The sequence below is a fragment of the Tyto alba genome, unplaced genomic scaffold (genome assembly GCF_018691265.1).
Source record: "Tyto alba isolate M040663 unplaced genomic scaffold, T.alba_DEE_v4.0 Super-Scaffold_2, whole genome shotgun sequence".
Classification (NCBI taxonomy): Eukaryota; Metazoa; Chordata; class Aves; order Strigiformes; family Tytonidae; genus Tyto; species Tyto alba.
Genome location: NW_024881282.1, coordinates 91008626 through 91025145, shown reverse-complemented (window position 1 = coordinate 91025145; position 16520 = coordinate 91008626). Strand labels below are relative to the sequence as shown.

General features: G+C 58.4%; 1 protein-coding gene across 1 annotated transcript in view; it reads left to right on the top strand.

Annotated features, from left to right (window-relative positions):
* Positions 1–5347: 5347 nt before the first annotated feature.
* SHANK3 (SH3 and multiple ankyrin repeat domains 3) overlaps positions 5348–16520 on the top strand; it is a 392105-nt gene continuing 380932 nt past the window's right edge. The window contains exons 1-2 of the mRNA XM_042793413.1: positions 5348–5381; positions 15502–15551. The gene's annotated coding sequence lies outside the window, so the exon portion shown is untranslated. The remainder of the gene's footprint in view (positions 5382–15501; positions 15552–16520) is intronic.

Below are 16520 nucleotides of genomic sequence, written 5' to 3'. Positions count from 1 at the left end.
AGAAAAAGCATTCTTACCTCTTGCAATAATGTTTGTCTTGCGTTGAGGATTATCTGAGGTACACGCCAATACTTCACATTGAACAGGTGGGTGCTGAGAGCAGCCCACTGCAAGGCAGTCAGGTGCTCAAGAGACAAGGTGTTTGCCATGCAGCAGAATGGGCTAGAGAAGGCGCTGGTAACACAGAACACTGGTACAGAAGAGGCATTTTCACCAACAAGTGCTAGCCACAGACTCCTTAGCAGCAGGACTACAGGGACTCTGTCCAGACCTCAGCCCGGGAGGTTTCCGCAGCAGGATAATGCTGCTGAAATCTGTGCATAGGCTGTAGGTGGTGATGCTCTGGAGCCACCTCCCAGCACAACACAAGTGGCAAAGTCAAGAAACGTGGTAAGATAAGGAGATGCCTTATATGTGACTATGATGCAGTAGTGCTGCATGACATAGTTTTTGAGAATGCATGGGCTGCAACCAGTGGTCTAGCACTGCCACCTCCTTCCCTCTCACCATATGCCTGTGCTGTCTGCACAGGTAGATTACAGCCCGAATCAGGCAGATGCACAGTGGGATACATGCAGTCATCAAAGCCTCTGCTGCAGGAAGCAGAGGGCTGAGCATGGGGTGCCCTTAACGGCATGCTCAGAGGCTGCTGCGGGCAGAGCCCAAGGCTTGTCTGTGTCAGCTAGGGAGATCTGACATTTCAGAGTCCCACAGCAGCTGCTCCTACAACATGAGCTCAGGGAAAAGAGGCAGCTGCACCTTCTGCTACCATCTAGAGTTGGAAAACACAAGACCTCGTCCTGCATTTGTCCACCTTTTAGAGCTACTCTTCAGAGTGCCGCTGGGCACTCACCTTTGGAAAGGCAATGTGGGGGATAAGTGCTGTATGCCTTCTGTCAGTGTCTGGGCTGCTCAGTACCCATGGTCACAGAGCTGGCCCAGCAAGGAGTGGCGGTGTTCGGAGCAGGAGATAGGCTAGGAGGGGGCCTGGCGAGCTCTCAGCAGGCTGTCCCTAAACTGACACAGCTCACCCTGGCTGGGGACAGTGTCACTGTGCCCAAGGAGCAAGGCATCAGCCATGGCCAGAGCCCAGAACTTCAGGCTCCTTGTGCTGGATGGGGCCGTGGTGCACCCTGCAGATAAGGACCCAGACCTTGAACTTGGCTCACCGGTCTGTGGGACTTGGAGCCCAGCAGAGACCTGAGGCTTTGCTTGAGGTAGCCAGTGCTACTGAGGAGTCATACTGCGATGTTTTTGTATCATCAGGGGTAGAGGGTGATGCATCATCTCCAGCCAGAGCTTTCAACAGCATGACTAACGAAGCTCTGAGCATGGAGTTCAGTAGGAATTACCCTCACCAAGGGCTGCAGAGAGCAGTGGTGAGCCCACAGCTGGAATCTGTCCAATGCACAGGCTAGTCGGCACACTCTGCCCAACACATTAGTCCTGTCCTTGCCTGTGCTCAGCTGGAGCCAATTGCTCCTCTCCTTGGAGCCAGTCCCTAAGCACTCGGAGTGCCTTGGGAGAAGTGGTGTCACTGTATGGCAAGAGAAGCATTTTGCTGGCACACAGAATCATAGAATGGTTTGGGTTGGAAGGAACCTTTAACGCTCATCTAGTCCAACCCCCCTGTCATGGGCAGGGACACTAGTTCCACTAGACCAGGTTGCTCAAAGCCCTGTCCAACCTAGTCTTTAACACTTTCTGGGAGGGGGCAGCCACAGCCATCTTTTCACTCTAACCAATGACAGAGAGAAAGCCTCTTCCAGAGCTGCCCAAGCAGTTCCCTGCATGTGTCCTGGCCTTCTGGAGACTGGACTTGGATGGGGGCTGAAGGAGCTGGCATGGCTGGGCATGATCCCCTCTGTGCTGCCGGGAGTGCTGGGCATGCTGCTGGCCCCGTGGCAACTGCCAGCCAGGCTCTGACCCCAGCTGGCTCCAGCCCAGCCCCTCTGATTTTGTGCACAAACCTCTTCCAATGTGCAGTGCACCAGAGCATGGGACCAGCTTCTGCTACCACAACCTTCCCTCCAAAGGGCAGCAACAGAGGGGCCTTCAGCCAACCTCTCACCTCCCTGCCATCTCATGCTGTGCCTTGGGCCAATTAGTGATGGGAAGATCAAGTGTGAGGTAGGGAGGCTCAAAGGAGGAGGGGGGAGCTGAGCTGTCCCTCTGATACTGGGCCCTGCTGCCCCGTTACTTACCCTTGTCAGGGCCTGCAGGATCTCAGCAAACTGCACTTACAGAAGTCTGGATGTGGGAAAGCAGTTTCCTGCTCCAGATACAGCACAGCTCATGCACTGAGTGTGAGATTCAGAGATACCTGTACCTTGGGCATTGTGTAGCATCCCCACAGCAGCCATGCCTGCAATGGTGGGCAGGAAGCTGAGACACCTGGATCCCTGCTGCAGCCCCCAAGGTCCGCCTGGCTCTCTGGTCCTCCAGCTGCCCACCACGTCTGCCCCCTTCCCCTGCCTCCCCTGGGTCTCTTGTGTGGTCTCTAGTACCCTCCTGGCTGCCAGACTGGAGGAACCAGATGGGCCCTGCCTCCGCCTGGCTCCACACTCCTGTCTGGGAGACACAGCTTCCTGCTGCTTCCCACTCGCCAGCATTTGCATTGCACTTGTTCTCTGACCTTTGGAGACAGCAACGCAGGAAGCGAGTTGTTCTGCACACAGAGGCCCTGTGCTCCAAGGTGCATCACTTGTCTGCAGTGTCTGCCCCATGACAGCCCAAGATGAGGAGCCCCCCCAGCCCTGTTGAGCCTGGTGCCTGCTCCCTGGGGCTGGTGTGCCTGTATTCCCTAGGAGTGTATGCACTGCCATCAACCTGCCCCATTGCAGAGCCCCCCATCTGGGACTCCCACTTCATCAGGCCAGAGCATCCCTGTGTGTTGGTTCAAGCTCCTGAACTGCATGGACTGACCTGCCTTATGTGCTTGCACATGTGGTGCCATATGTATGTGTCCCTATGGAGGCTGAGGCTCAGCCAGGACTGGCATGGACCGTGGTTGTTCAGGGTTGTGTTCATAAGCTTCTCTTCTCTGCGTGGACACAAGCATGGGCCCACTCCACAGGACTGTGCTGGGACTTCCCTAAGGTGCAGAAGGAGGGATGGCTTCCCATTCCTTGGGCTTGCCCTGGCTCGGAGGTGCTCACCTCCTTCATCTGTGCATGTTGTGGGTCAGCTGCATGTACAGACATTGGCATGGGGGTTCCTCGTTGTCCGCACTGTATGTGCTGGCTGCTGCAGAGATCCCATAAGCTGAACACACTTTTGGCTGTTCTCCCCTGAGCAATGTCTCTTCTCCCAGCTCATACCAGCTCTATTTCACACTTGGTTGGTCTCAAGGGGAGCTGCCACATTCAATACATCAGATGTTGCTCGTATTGAGCTGACCTGTGCCTGGGCTGTGATGCAAAGGAGCTCGGGAGTGGGCTGCCCCACCACAGCTCAGGGACACCTGGGAAAGGGTCTCCCACTCTGCCCTCCCTGGGGCTGCTGCCCAAAAGGAAGAGGGTCTGTCCTACCCTGCCTTGCTGAGCCCCATCACTCACAGTTTAATTGCTTCCTCTGCCGTGTAGCCAGGATCTGCTTGCTTGACCTCCAACCAGGACCTGGTCACATGTAGTTTTGCCAAGGAGGGGTTCTTAGGGCTGTGAGCCCAGTACCCATCCCACGCCCCTGTGTCTAGGGTCTGGTCCCATTCCTATGACTCCAGGACCTGTTTCCCTCCTGTGCAGCTGGGACTTGTTCCTAACACCGTGGGGCTGCAGACACTGTCACAGCACCAGCTCTGAACTGCTGGTGTGAGCACTGCAGTACTCAAAAATGCTTGGAGTCATGGGACTGGGGGAACATGTCAGCTTTATGGGAACAGTGCGTTCTCGGCTCTTCAGGCTTGTGAAGGAAATCCGGGAAGTTTGCCTCCATGAGCTAAAAAATATCCAAAGAATTGCAACTAAACATCTCATGATCAAAACCAGGTCAAAGGCACAGAGCCTGGACACTGTTTCCAAGCCTCTGAGGTGGCAACACTGACCTGGAATGCAGCAGAAAGATACCCCTTGGTGGCTGCAGCTCCCCTCAGAGAGTGGAGGAGGGATGGTAGGAGCGATGGCCAGCACAGGTCCCAGGGGATACTGGAAAGCTGTCTCGTGGATGGGGAGAAGAGTCTCTCCAGGTCCTGCAGCCAGCTGGACGGGTCCATGCCTCCTGTGGCTCCCAGCAGCCAGGTATGACTGCTGCAGGGTAACTCCCTCTGCCCAAAGATGTGGCAATTGTCAGACAGGGACAGAGCTGCTGATTGAGATGAGGCCAGAGCCTGTTCCTGGAGGGGGACATGGCATTCAGGAGAACTGTCACATGAGGCCCTACAGCTGCTGGGCATCGGTCCCTGTGTGGCTCAGTCGGGCTGTTGAAGGCACATCTGACCTCCTTCCAGCTGAACCCACTCAGACACGTCCCCACGTCCCCGTGCTGTGCTGTGGCTGCATGCTGCTGCTGCACGCGTGGACATTGCTGGGTGGAGCAGGGGCCAGGGGCATGCCAGGCTGGGCAGCCAGAGGGGGTATGCAGGCATGCCGGGGAGGGAAGGTGGGGCAGCTATGGGGGCAGGCCAGGCTGGACAGTCAGAGTGGGTACGGGGGCACTCCAGGCTGGGTAGCAGGGTGGGAGGGAGTGTCCCCACTGGGTGTGCAGATGGAGTTAGGCAGGGCAGGGTCCCTCCTTCCAGCCACAGCCATGCCACGGGTACTGATGTGGAGTAATGCACTGCTGTGACCTCAGCCCGTGCTTGCTGGCTCAGCCCTGCACCCTGCCTTGGCTGCTCTGGCCCTGCCGGAGCTTGTCCCACTCGTGTCTGGCCAGGGCAAACTGTGCCAGGATGCCTTCTGTTTGTCCATCCGGCACTGCTGCAGGCAGTGCTGCCGGTGCTCCGCTCTCAGGCTCGCAGCAGGGTTTCCTCCCGGCCCGTGGTGCTCCCACAGGAAGGGAGAATCTCTGCTCTGGCAAGGTGTTTCCTGGCTCCCCAGATAGGATGCGGAGGCACATCCTGACCGCCGCGGGTGCGTACAGACCCCAGAGCTGTACATGCCACAGCCCCCCTACGATGCACAGCACCCCAAACACATACACATGCAGCCACGTGTGTGCACGGGGGACCCCGTGGCCAGGCCCTGACCCAGGATGTCTGCGTGTCCCAGCCTGGCTGTGGCAGGACGCAGGGTGCAGAGTGGAGCGGTAGTCTGGCAGGGACCAGGGGTGTCCCCTTCCTGGCCGGAAAGGGGCTGAACTGGTGGACGCGGTTTTCCTGTAGGCTCCAGCTCTGCGGGCGCCAGGAGCCAGAGCAGCCTGTGCAGGAGCGCACGAGCCTGTGCCAGGTAACGGCACTGGGACTGGGCAGCCAGAGCCCGGCCACTCCCAGGCAGCGTGGGGCTGGGGCTCCTCTGCTCCCTGCCGGGGCCACCTGGCTGGGACAGCGCTGAGGTGGGCAGCCAGGACCCCCGGCGGGGCCAGCAAGAGTGGGGGGGGGGCAGTTCTGGTACCTCACCCTGGGGTCAGCAGGGGGGGCTGGCCCCAGTGCTTTGCTGGGGGCTCAGTGGGGCTGGACTGGCAGCACGTGGCAGGGCCACGGGTCTTGGCTGTGGGACAGTTGAGGCTACGCCGTGAGGCAGGTCGGTGGGGCTGGGCCGTGGGCTGAGTCGCGACCCCAGGGTGAGGAGCCCCGCCCTGCTCTCGGGGCATCCCCCCGACACAGCCGGGCCCTGGGAGCGCGGGGCCCGCCTGCGCGGCCGTGGGGTGTCCCACGCGGGGCGGGGGTGCCAGCGCTGCCCCCGCCTGCAGTCCGCCGGCTCTGCCCGGGGCTACCGCCGGCGGGGAAAGACCGAGCCGAGGCCGAGCGCGTCCCCGCGGGCCGGGGCTAGGCGCGGCGGGCGGGGGGTGCGGGAGGGCACCGGAGAGCGGGGGGGGGGGAACCCGGGCGGGGGCCGAGGCGCCGCGGAGTCGGGGGGCGCGGGGCGGCGGGCAGCGGAGAGCCGGGGGTGCCGAGACACCCCCCCGCGCCGGGGCCCGGGCCGGAGCAGCCGCCTCTGAAGTTTCCCTCCGCCCGCCCCTTCCCGCGCGCACCGGCTCCCCGTTGCCATGACAACTCCTTAAACTAACACCCGCTGCCGGCGGCGGGGGCCGAGTTCGCGGAGGCTCCGCCGCGCGCGCCGCTCCCCGCCCCGGCCCCGCCGCCCCCGCCCGCCGCCCCGCTCCGCTCCGCTCCCGCTGCCGGCGGCCGCCGCTGCCCCCGGCCGCGCCGCGGCTATGGTGGCTCGGGCCCCGCCGCCCGCCGCCCCGCAGGTAACGAGCGGCGCCCGGGCCGGGGCCGGGGCCGGGGCGGGCAGCGCCGAGCGCGGAGCGGAGCGGAGCCGGACGCCCGCGGCGGCGGGGCCAGCCCCGCGCGGGGGAGCGGGCGGCTGCGCTGCCCCGGGGATCGCACCCGGGCGCCGTCGGGGTCGGGGTCCGGGTCCGGGTCGGGGTCGGGGTCCGGGCCCGGGTCCGGGCGCAGCGCCGGCGGCTCGCCGGGGCAGGGCGGGAGGGCTTTGCCCGCCGGCGGGCTGCACCCGAGGCCGGTGCCGCGGCGGGCGGGAGCGGCGGCTGCAGCGGCCCCGCGGGCAGGTGGAACCGCGGAGGGCTCGCCGGCTGGGGCCGGGGGCTGTGCGCAACCGGGCGGGTGGGGGCCGGGGGGTGCGGCGGGTGCTGGCGGGGCGCGGTGCCGGGGAGCAGGGGCTGTGGGTTGCATCGGTGTGCCACCGGGCTGGGGCTGTGGTTTGCAGTGGGGCGTGTGTGCTGGACGCGGGGCCGTGGCGCGCAGTCGGGTGCGTTTGTGCTGGGGAATTTGGGCAGCGGTTTGTGGCTGGGTGCCCATCCTGGGAGTCGGGCTGAGCTGAGCGGTTGGGTGTGTGTTTCAGGGAGCGGGGCTGTGGCTTGCAGTGGGATGTCTGTGGGGGATAGGGGCCCCGGCTTGCACTGGGATGTTGGCACATCACGACAGGACCTGTGGTCAGAACTGGGGTGCCCGTGCTGGGGAGTAAGGGCTGTGATGTATTTTGGGGCATATGGACTGGAGAGCAGGGGCTGTGGCTGTAGTGGGAGGCTATTTTTGGGATAAGAGCTGAGATTTGCAGTGAGCTGAATGTACTTGGGGATAGATGCCATGGTTTACAGCAACACATACATGCTGGGAAGTAGGGGCTGTGGTTTTCGGTTGGGGGTATGTGCTGGAGAGCAAGAGCCCAGCGTTTCGGTAGCGTGCACGCATGCAGAGTGTGCATGAGAGGATGGGGACCATGACACCTACAGTTTAGTCCAGAAGCATTTAGGCAGGCAGAGGGACTTCTGGTGAAGGCATGGCATTGCTTTTGTAGTGTGTGACGTTGCTTTTGTAACTTATCTCTTTGTGGTCCTTGTATATCTGTGCATAATTGGGTATATCTTCCCTCAGGGCTTTGCACCACCAATCTTCTGTGTGCTCTGTTGTCTGTGTGTAAGCACAATTTCCGTAGTAAGTCATCTCCACCTTAGGCTGTCATGGGTAATGAGCTGTTCTCTGGGCTTGGGGTGTGCTGGACAGTCCTGTGTATGGGATTTGTGTGGTTGTGTTCTTGTGTCTGGGCCTCAGCTTGTAATTTGGTCTGTCCCTGATGTTTTGGGGAACTGCTGGAAAAATGAGAGTCTGCCACTCTCCTACTCTTCCAAAACTGGGTTAAGGAAGCAGGAAACTCCAGAGCTGGGTTTGACTGCACAGGTACTGGTACCAACGAGTGCCTGTGGATGCTGGTGTATGTCAGGATGCTAGCATGAAGGGAGCAATGAATTTAAGCAAATTGGATTTAAACAGGAACTGTACCTGCTGTTTCTTGTGTTGGTGTCTATGGACAGGGATCCTCAAAGCCTTCAGTGTTGATGTAAGGGTTACATCTGTCAGACATCTGTGAGAAACATAGTCAAGCATGAAGCTAGCTTTGCGACTGTACCTATAGCGAGGCCTGGCGGGAAAATATCTTGCTGTGTTAGCATACAAGGCGGTATTTTAGCTGTTGTGTATTTGTGCCAGTCTTGGATTGTAAGGAGAGGAGCTGAGGACTTGGGCACTGACCTCTGCAGGGCTCTGGTCTCCTCTTGGTCTAGGTCTCCCAGAGCATGCCTTGGCCCAGCACGTGCAACCACTCTTGGTCAGTGTCCGCTGGGCTGGCCAAGTGATGCTGTGGCCCTGGCAGACGCGGACGCTGCACAAGACCCGGTGCTCTGAGAGTGTGAGCGGGAGCTGGAGACCTTGGGACTGCGGGAGGGGCTGTGCCTGAGGCGCAGTGCCTGCTGTGTGCAGTGCTTGCATGCGGGCGGTGAGGCTTGGGGCTGGATTTGCCTGGGGACAGTGTGGGGACAGGGGTGGCTCCTGCCTGGGGCACAGTAGGGTCTTTCCCCACTAGAAATTTATAAACTTCACTAAGAACTTCTGTTGTCATTCTGTCTCAAAAGTGACACGCAGGTAATGGAGATAACACATAACAAGTTTCTGTAAGTTCTTTTTATACTAACACTTAAATGCATTACAAAGTTATTGTGCATTTTGCACCTGCACAGTAGCCCTCTCTGAAGGTTTTGCTGACAACGCCAAACTTGCAAGGTATGTGGCAGCAGGGGTTGAGAGCAAAAAAGGGCAAAAAAGAGAATATTACAAGGTCCTTTTTTCAGATAATAACCATATTTTTTTTTCTGTTGTACAGAATATAACACCTAAATATACATGAAACACCTAACTATTCTTAATATTGTTAGTATTATGATAGGAATAATACTATTTGTGTTTTGTACTGCACTGTTCACTTAAACCACTACTGTGTTCTGGAGGTGCATGCAAACAGACACACAAGCAACCCACAACAGAATATTCTGTTGAGATTTCCACCAGCTAAAAATTCTTACTGCTGCCTCCGCACAGGAGTGCGTGAGTGCATATGCAAATGGTGAGGCACGTGTGTGCAGGCAGTGAGGAGCAGAGTATGGGTCTGTGGGGTGGGGAGGGGCCCGGGGGGGCAGGCTGGGCTCCCCTTCCCATCTCCCAGGGCATGGCGAAGCACATGTGATGCTGAGGCATCCTGGTGGGCTGAGGATCCCTGATGGAGGCACCACAGGAGCCCGGGAGCCATGAGGAGCTGGTCCTGCCCCCGGAGCACAGCACAGAGCGCGGGGCTGCAGTGGGGCTTTGCGGAGCTGGGCCAGAGCCTGGCCACGGCATTTGAGGTAGAGCTGAGAGCTCTCCTGGGAGAGCTGGGGAAGGGGCATGCGTGCGGTGGGGACGTGGCGGTGGAGCTGCTCCTGGCAGCTGCCTTTGGGAGCGAGGAGTGTTCCAGGGATGGGCCACAGCCGAGAGGTCACGTCTGGAGGGAAAAGCCGCCCAGCAGTGCTCCTGGCTCCTGCCCTGCTCTCCCTTGGTGCAGGAGACAAGGAGAGGCTGCAAGGGGAGCGGGAACAAGCCGAGGGAGCAGGGCTGTGTCACAGGGGCAGGGTCTCCTCCCAGGCAGCATGAGGAACTGGCTGTGATCGGCCACGCTCCAGTCTCCTCTGCCTGCCTCCTTCCCCAGCCTGCCACCAGCCACCAGTCCGGAAGGTGGGATCTGGTTGTCCCTCTGCCCTCCACTTGTCTGGGAGGTGGGACCTGGTGGTCTGGCTCTGCCCTCAGCAGCAGGGACACAAGAAGCAGGAGCTGCAGGGTGCAGCGGGGGCTCAGCAGCCTCATGGGGCTGGCAGTGCTGTGGGGCGGGAATCCCCTCTGCCATGGCAGACCTGGAGCAGGGGGAGGCCATGCAGCTAAAATGAGTACAAAGAGTAAATTGCCATCCCACTCCTAAATGCAGCTGAGCTGCTGTAACTGTGACAACAGGCAAAAGCTCTGGTTCATGAGTGTCTTGGCTCCTGTTGGCAGTGTGGGAAGGGGAGGCAGTGCTGGCTTTATGGAAGTCTCTCAAGGATCAGCTCAAACTTTCAGGAGATGGGGTCCTGTGCCACTACCAGCAGTCAGGCTGCCCATCTTGTTATGGGGAGCAGAACGAATGGGGACTTTCGTAACCTGAGAAGCAGGTTGATCAGGAGACTCTTCTATCATTAAATATTGAAAGATCTTCTCTGGCAGCAGTGGATTCTTCCCTCACTGACAGCAGCTCTGTGAGCTTGTGATTCTGGACATTGTATGGACTTGGCTGTGACTGCATGGGTGACTTTAGGTGGGAACAGGGCTGTGTAGAGTCTGGGACAGCGCAGGGGGACCATCAGTGCCAGCTTCTCAACACAGTGAGCCCCCCCCAGGCAGCGCCGAGCCCCCAGGACATATGCAGGATGTGCTCCCCACAAAGAGCCTCCTGCAGCCTCAACTTGCCATGAGCCCTCCGTGGTGGGGACAGGTGATTGTGCTTCAGCTTGGCTCCTGCTTTAAGGGGCTGCTTGTTTGGAAGGAGCTGCTTCTTTGGGTTGCTGTTTCATGCCAAGGTGGATGACTTTGCAAGATCCAGGACAGCTGAGACCTTGGTGGGCAGGGGTGGGTTTGGTGGTAGGCTGGGCCTTGCTTGTACCGAGAAACCAGAGGGTGCAATTTGGTCCAGGGCTGCGCTTCTCCCCAGAACAGAACTGATGAGTCCTGGGATATGTACCACCCTCCTACGGCTGCTCCCTTCCTTGAGGACTGCGGGACTCCCTCCCCTGGGAGAGGCTGGCATTCCTGGCTTATTTAAGGAGTGGTTTAGACTTCCAGGTCTGGATTCTTCTGCTTTTTATAGACATCCTCAGGGGAGTGCAAAGAATGGCAGGAAACACAGAGGCCCTGCAAGTGCTCAGCCCTGGACACTATTGTTCAGAACTAGCGGAAGCCAGCCACAGGCAGGGCTGCCCGGGGGACCTTCCCCTGCCTGGAGGAGGCTCAGTGGAGGCTCAGCCGTGTCCTTACAGTGTGATGTAATGTTTCCTGGCCTTGGTAGAAAGGGACTACAGCTCCCGGCGTGCGTGAGGGTACAGGACATTACATCCTGAGACTTGGGGGATGCAGACTGTACCCCTGTCTCCTGCTCCTCTGCAGGGTCACAGATCCCTGGAGCTGTGACGGGAGCCTGCTGGGACATGATGGCCATGCTCAAGCTCACCCTGACTGTCTGCTAACCTCCAGCCTGAGTCCCACAGGCCTGTGGGGGCCATGTGGGGCAGCTGTGCCTGACCAGGCTGTGCCAAGCAGTGCCATGCTGCGGTGGCGATTTGGCTGCGGTGTGGCCAGACCACTGGCTGAGCTTGGTCTTGCACAGAGATGTGCAGTGATGTCTGCCCGTGGCATCACAGCCCTTGGCCCAGGTTTGTGGCTGCCCTATTGCTGGGGAAGGCTTTGTCTGTGTCTCTTTTCTGGAGCAGCTGTAATGGATTCCTTGATGACGCTTGTGAGAAGGACCACGTGGCATTGTCCCTTTGTGGGGCCAGGGCTCTGGCAGACCTCAGGAGGCAGAAATGGGCACATCCCCTCTGTATGAACCCTGATCACAGGCAACTGTGTGTGTCCCATCTGCAATATCCTAACCCCATGGATATATCTCTGTGCAGAGAGGCATTCCCATAACCTTCCTGAGACAGGAGTCTCCAGATACTTCCCAGCTCTCAGTTCTGTCTTGGGGACAGTTTTACTTCCATTGACTTGTCGTTTCTGATCATGTTATGTTTGTTAGACTGCTGGGGACCAGCTGCTGTGGTTACTGCGAGTCTGCAGTTCTTGCCTCTTATCCCAGAAAGGGAAGAAGCTGAACAAAAAGCAGGGAATCTGGACATTCATGTTAAAAGAGTCAGACTTAGACAAGTGAAAGGCAGAACTGACATTCATGAGCAAGAGGAATAACAGCCTCCCTGGAGCTCTCCCTGCTAGTCTGAACAAGGCCCCTCTGGCTCCATAGGCAGCAGGATCCTTGGGGACTGTGAGGGCTAGGATCCTGGCAGTGTGCAAGCTGCAGTCTAAATACATCGCAGATCATCTGCATAATTTATTCTTCTGTGAAGTGTTTAATTTATCAGGTCCAATAATAAACTCATAAATCTCCTTTGCCTGTTATCAGGGTTGGGAGAAGATGCTCAAATTATAAGCATTTAATTTATCTCCTGAGCTGCTTCCCGTGCAGATCGGTGCATTTGACGTTACTGGATGTATATTCCCATGGTCAGCGTTCCACCGGGCTCTTGTCACCTGAGGATGGAAATGATGGCGCTCGAGAGGCCTGGCCCAGGAGGTTGTTGTGCCGACCCAGATCTGCTCTGCAGGTCAGGGTGGGATGGGGGCTGTGGACAAGAGCCAGGAGGAAGAGCCATCCTGCTGGAGATTGAGTGAGGCTGCTGCTGGTGCTGGGAGCCACTGCAGTTCAGAACCACGCTTTGGGACCCTCTCGCTGCCCTGGCCCACCTCTGGCACTGCCCTGGGGAGTTAGGGACCAGCTGGGGACTGGGCGCTGCGATGAGGGGTGATCCTGCTGCCAGCAGGCTGCACAGCCTCGCCAGATTGCTGGTGACTTTGATTGGTATCCTCACCCACAGAAACCTCCCTCTGGCTGGGAACTTGCAGCATTCTGGGCCTTGAGGGCTTCCTGTGGCAGTGAGCTACACCGTCTAGTTATGGGCGATGTAGAGAAGTATTTCCTTTTCTTAGTTCGAGATCCCACGACATCTTCCACTGCCCTCATGCTGTGAGATGAAAAGAGCAGAAGCGGCGTCTCCTTTCTGCAGACTATTCAGGATGTTACAGCCTTTTATCTGTGTCCCTTCTTATTTGCTTCCTAAGGCAGCAATCTCTGCTCTTTCCTTTTCTTATGACAGTTTTTCTTGCCCTTTGGTCATACTTGCCTCCTGATTTTGAGTCTACTTGGTTTTGTATTTTCCTGGGGAGCCTTGGTGCCCAGTCCTGCACCCGTTAGATGCATGGGGCTGTGTCCAGGATGATGGCTGTGCAGGCACCTATTCTGCATGTGCTCTGTTGTCCATTTTGCTCCAGGTGCTGCCTGTACTGCCTCAGCCCTTCCATACCTAGGGGGTGGTGGTACAGTGCAGCTGGTGCTTAGCTGGGTTGGGACATGGTGCTGCTGGGGGCTCACAGCTTGGCTTCCTGGGGCTGTACCATGGCTGTGCCAGCAGCTGCCATGACCTGCGGCCTTGGTGTGTATCTGGGGCAGGTTCCTATGCTCCAGATGACTGCTGTACATGTGTGGTTTGGTTAGCTGTCCATCTGATGCCTATGTGGGTGCCCAGAGGGTGTGGAGCTGGGCCACCAGGCATGACGGGGTGTTTGGGTTATGCTGCCTTTGGTGACACGTAGCTGTAGCCATGCAATGTAGCTCCAGCCCAAACCCACTGCGTTCCTGGGCTGAGGCCTGGAGGTGGCGGAGTGAGCTGGGAGCATGGGCTGCCAGAGACACTTTTGGTGGATGGGGAGTTCCTGCTCTGCAGCACCACACAACCCACCCCCTCATCCAAGCCTCCTAATTGCAGCAAACATGTCTCCTGGAACTGCTGACAGTGGTGGGGTGGGAGCGCTGGGTCTGGTCTGTGCCCTTGCCTGTCGTCAGACCATGGTCTGTGCTGCAGCGAGGGATTTTGGATGCTGCATGGGTGAGAGGGAGGCTGTGCAGGTGTCCCAGCCTGTGCCACCCTGTGCCCAGGGGTGTTACCCCTCAGCCCTAAGCCCTGCAGGGCTGTGCTTGTTGAGGTTTGATGTCCCTGCAGGCACAGCAGTCCCCTGCTCCACTGCCTGCCCTGTTCAGTCTTGGTATTCCCAGTGCTAAGGGGCAGGAGAGAGACTCAGTTCACTATGGTTACTAAATGTGCAGTCAGGACACATGCTTTCTCTGTGCTATTTTGTTGAAGTTCTACACAAACAGCTGTGGTAGATTTCCTTTGTTTTCATGGCACAGGTGTCCTGTGAGCTTTTCTCAAGAGAGGAGTCAGTGGGGCAGTGGCAGCTGTGTCCAGAGCATCATGCTGCGGCCCCATTGGGACCTCAGCAGCATCATTTTACAGAGGCACACAATAGCTGTTACGTTTTCCAGGTGCATTGCTGTGTCTGTGATCCCTCTGCCAGTGGAGGCTGAAGTATATCTTATAAAATGTTTAAAGCCTGGTGGCACCCCAGCTGCCCACGTGGCACACCATGAGCTCTCTGCAAAAACAGGTTCCTTGCTGTAGCCCCTTCCCCCCACAGCACCTTGCACTTGCTGACACCAGCTGCAGCACAACAGGCGTGCTCCAAGAAATCCCAAGTCATACATTTTTAATTTTCTACAACAGAGCAGCCATTTCAGCCACTCACCCAGAAAGGATCTTTAATGAGAAGCGAGGAGAGAGAGCATGCACATTTCCAGCACATAAGAGAGCAGAGACTTTATGGATATAGTTTTCTCTTTTCCTGACTGCCTCTAGCTGTTCCTGAATTTAGCCTGAGGCACTTGCCATGTCATCTTCTGGAGCTGGGCTTGCCTGGGCCCAGGTTCCTTGTTGCTCATCCCAAACAAGAGGGTCTACCCCGTGGAGGAACTGACCCTTAGCATTGCTGGCATTTCATCTTGAGCCCGCTTCTGCTCTCAGGCTGTGTCCTGCCCAGGACTATGCCTGGGAGTGGATGGAGCTGGGGTGGGAGAGGTGCTTGAGGTCTCTCACCAACCAGGGTGGGAGAGACGCTCAAGGACCCCCGCTGACCCAGGGTGGGAGAGGTGCTCGAGGACCCCCGCTGACCCAAGGTGGGAGAGGTGCTTGAGGAGCCCACTGACCCAGGGTGGGAGAGGTGCTTGAGGAGCCCACTGACCCAGGGTGGGAGAGGTGCTCGAGGAGCCCGCTGACCCAGGGTGGGAGAGGTGCTTGAGGAGCCCACTGACCCAGGGTGGGAGAGGTGCTCGAGGAGCCCACTGACCCAGGGTGGGAGAGGTGCTCGAGGAGCCCCGCTGACCCAGTGCAGCTGAATCCGCCTTCCCTGGCACTCGGGCCTGAGCTGTTCCCTCGGGAATCTGTGTTGCCCTTACATATGGTCTTGTCGAGCCGTGCTGTGGGGTCAGTGGAGGCAGGGGGCTGCCGGTCCTTCGGCTTGACTGGGCAAGGGGCAGAGCCCCTGTGGCTCTCCTTGGGGGGCAGCAGATGTGCCTGTCCATGGGGCGTGGATGGGCTCGTGTGGGCAGGAGAGCTTGGGGTGCAGTGCTTCTGCTTGCTTGGGGAAGCTACGGACACTCTGCTGTGGCGGGATGGCAGGTGTTGATGCAAGCTCTAGGTGACCTTGCCTCTCTCCCTGGTGTCCTGTGGGAGGTTTGCTCTGGGGATGCTGCTGTTCCCAGCCCTGCGGGTTCCACACCTCTCTGCAGTCCTGAGGCTGAATCTGCTCTCTACGTGGGTGCAGTGTGCCCAAGGGCCGTGCATGCGGTGCGCTGCGCTGATGCTGTCCTTGCTCTCTGTTGTCCGCAGGTTGATGAAGAGGGAGTGCTGTGACCCTGTGCTCGTGACAGTCGTTTCAGGTAAGCACTGTTCTGTTCTTCCTTTTTTGCCTTCAGAAATGCCCTGGGCCTCCCATGGGAGGTGGTGGGGAGAGGGCTCAGGCTGGTGAGGGCCCTGCAGCCTTGTCCTGGGAGGGAGTGGCCTGCCTGGGACAGTGGGGCTGGGGGCCCGGCTGTGGTGCTCAGGGGCAGCTGTATGGAGAGCTGAGGGCAAAAACGGGGCTTGTGAGGGCTGGTGAAGGATGGCAGGGCTCAGGCTGGAGGGGACAGGGTGCGTTCAGGCAGGCTGCAAGCAATGCAGAAGCAGTTATTGGTCAGGTAGGTCATTACTACATGACGTGCTTAGAGTAGGCATCAAGAGGAAAGGTCCCAGGGCAGACTGGCTAACCAGATCTGCCTGGGCCCATCCAGCTGGGATCCAGGATCTCTGCCTGGGACAAGTGCCACTGGTCTCCGAGGACAGGAGGGTTCTTGGACATCACATTGCTGTGGATGCTTCTTCCAGCCCTGGCTGCTCAGCTGCTGCCTCATGCAATGGGACTTTTTCCTGCCCTGCCTGAAGACACCGGACTCTTTGCAAGTGCTGCCTGTCCCCAGCACTGGTGTGACTGGTGAACATGTCACCCCACAGCTGTGCTCACGTATTGGGTGCTGCATGTGCTCTGCTCTACAAACCAGGGCAAGGTCTTGATAGGAGCTGGGTGTGAATGTGCAGCATGTTGTAAAAGGCATTTTCTTTGGCTGTAGTGAGTCATTTAGGCTCTTGGTGCTGCCTCTGTGGCTGATGTCAGGCTGGCACAAGGGAAGTTGCAGAACCATGGCATGAGGCCAGCCAGCTCCTTATGTGCACTGTGAACCTGCAGCACCATTGCTGGCAGGTGCCAGAGATCATGTCCCACAAAGGGAAGCAAAGCAATGATGAGTGCCCTTACCCCAGGAGGCCAGGCCAAGGGCAGGGGTGGCACGTGCTGCCTCCCAGGTCACTGAATG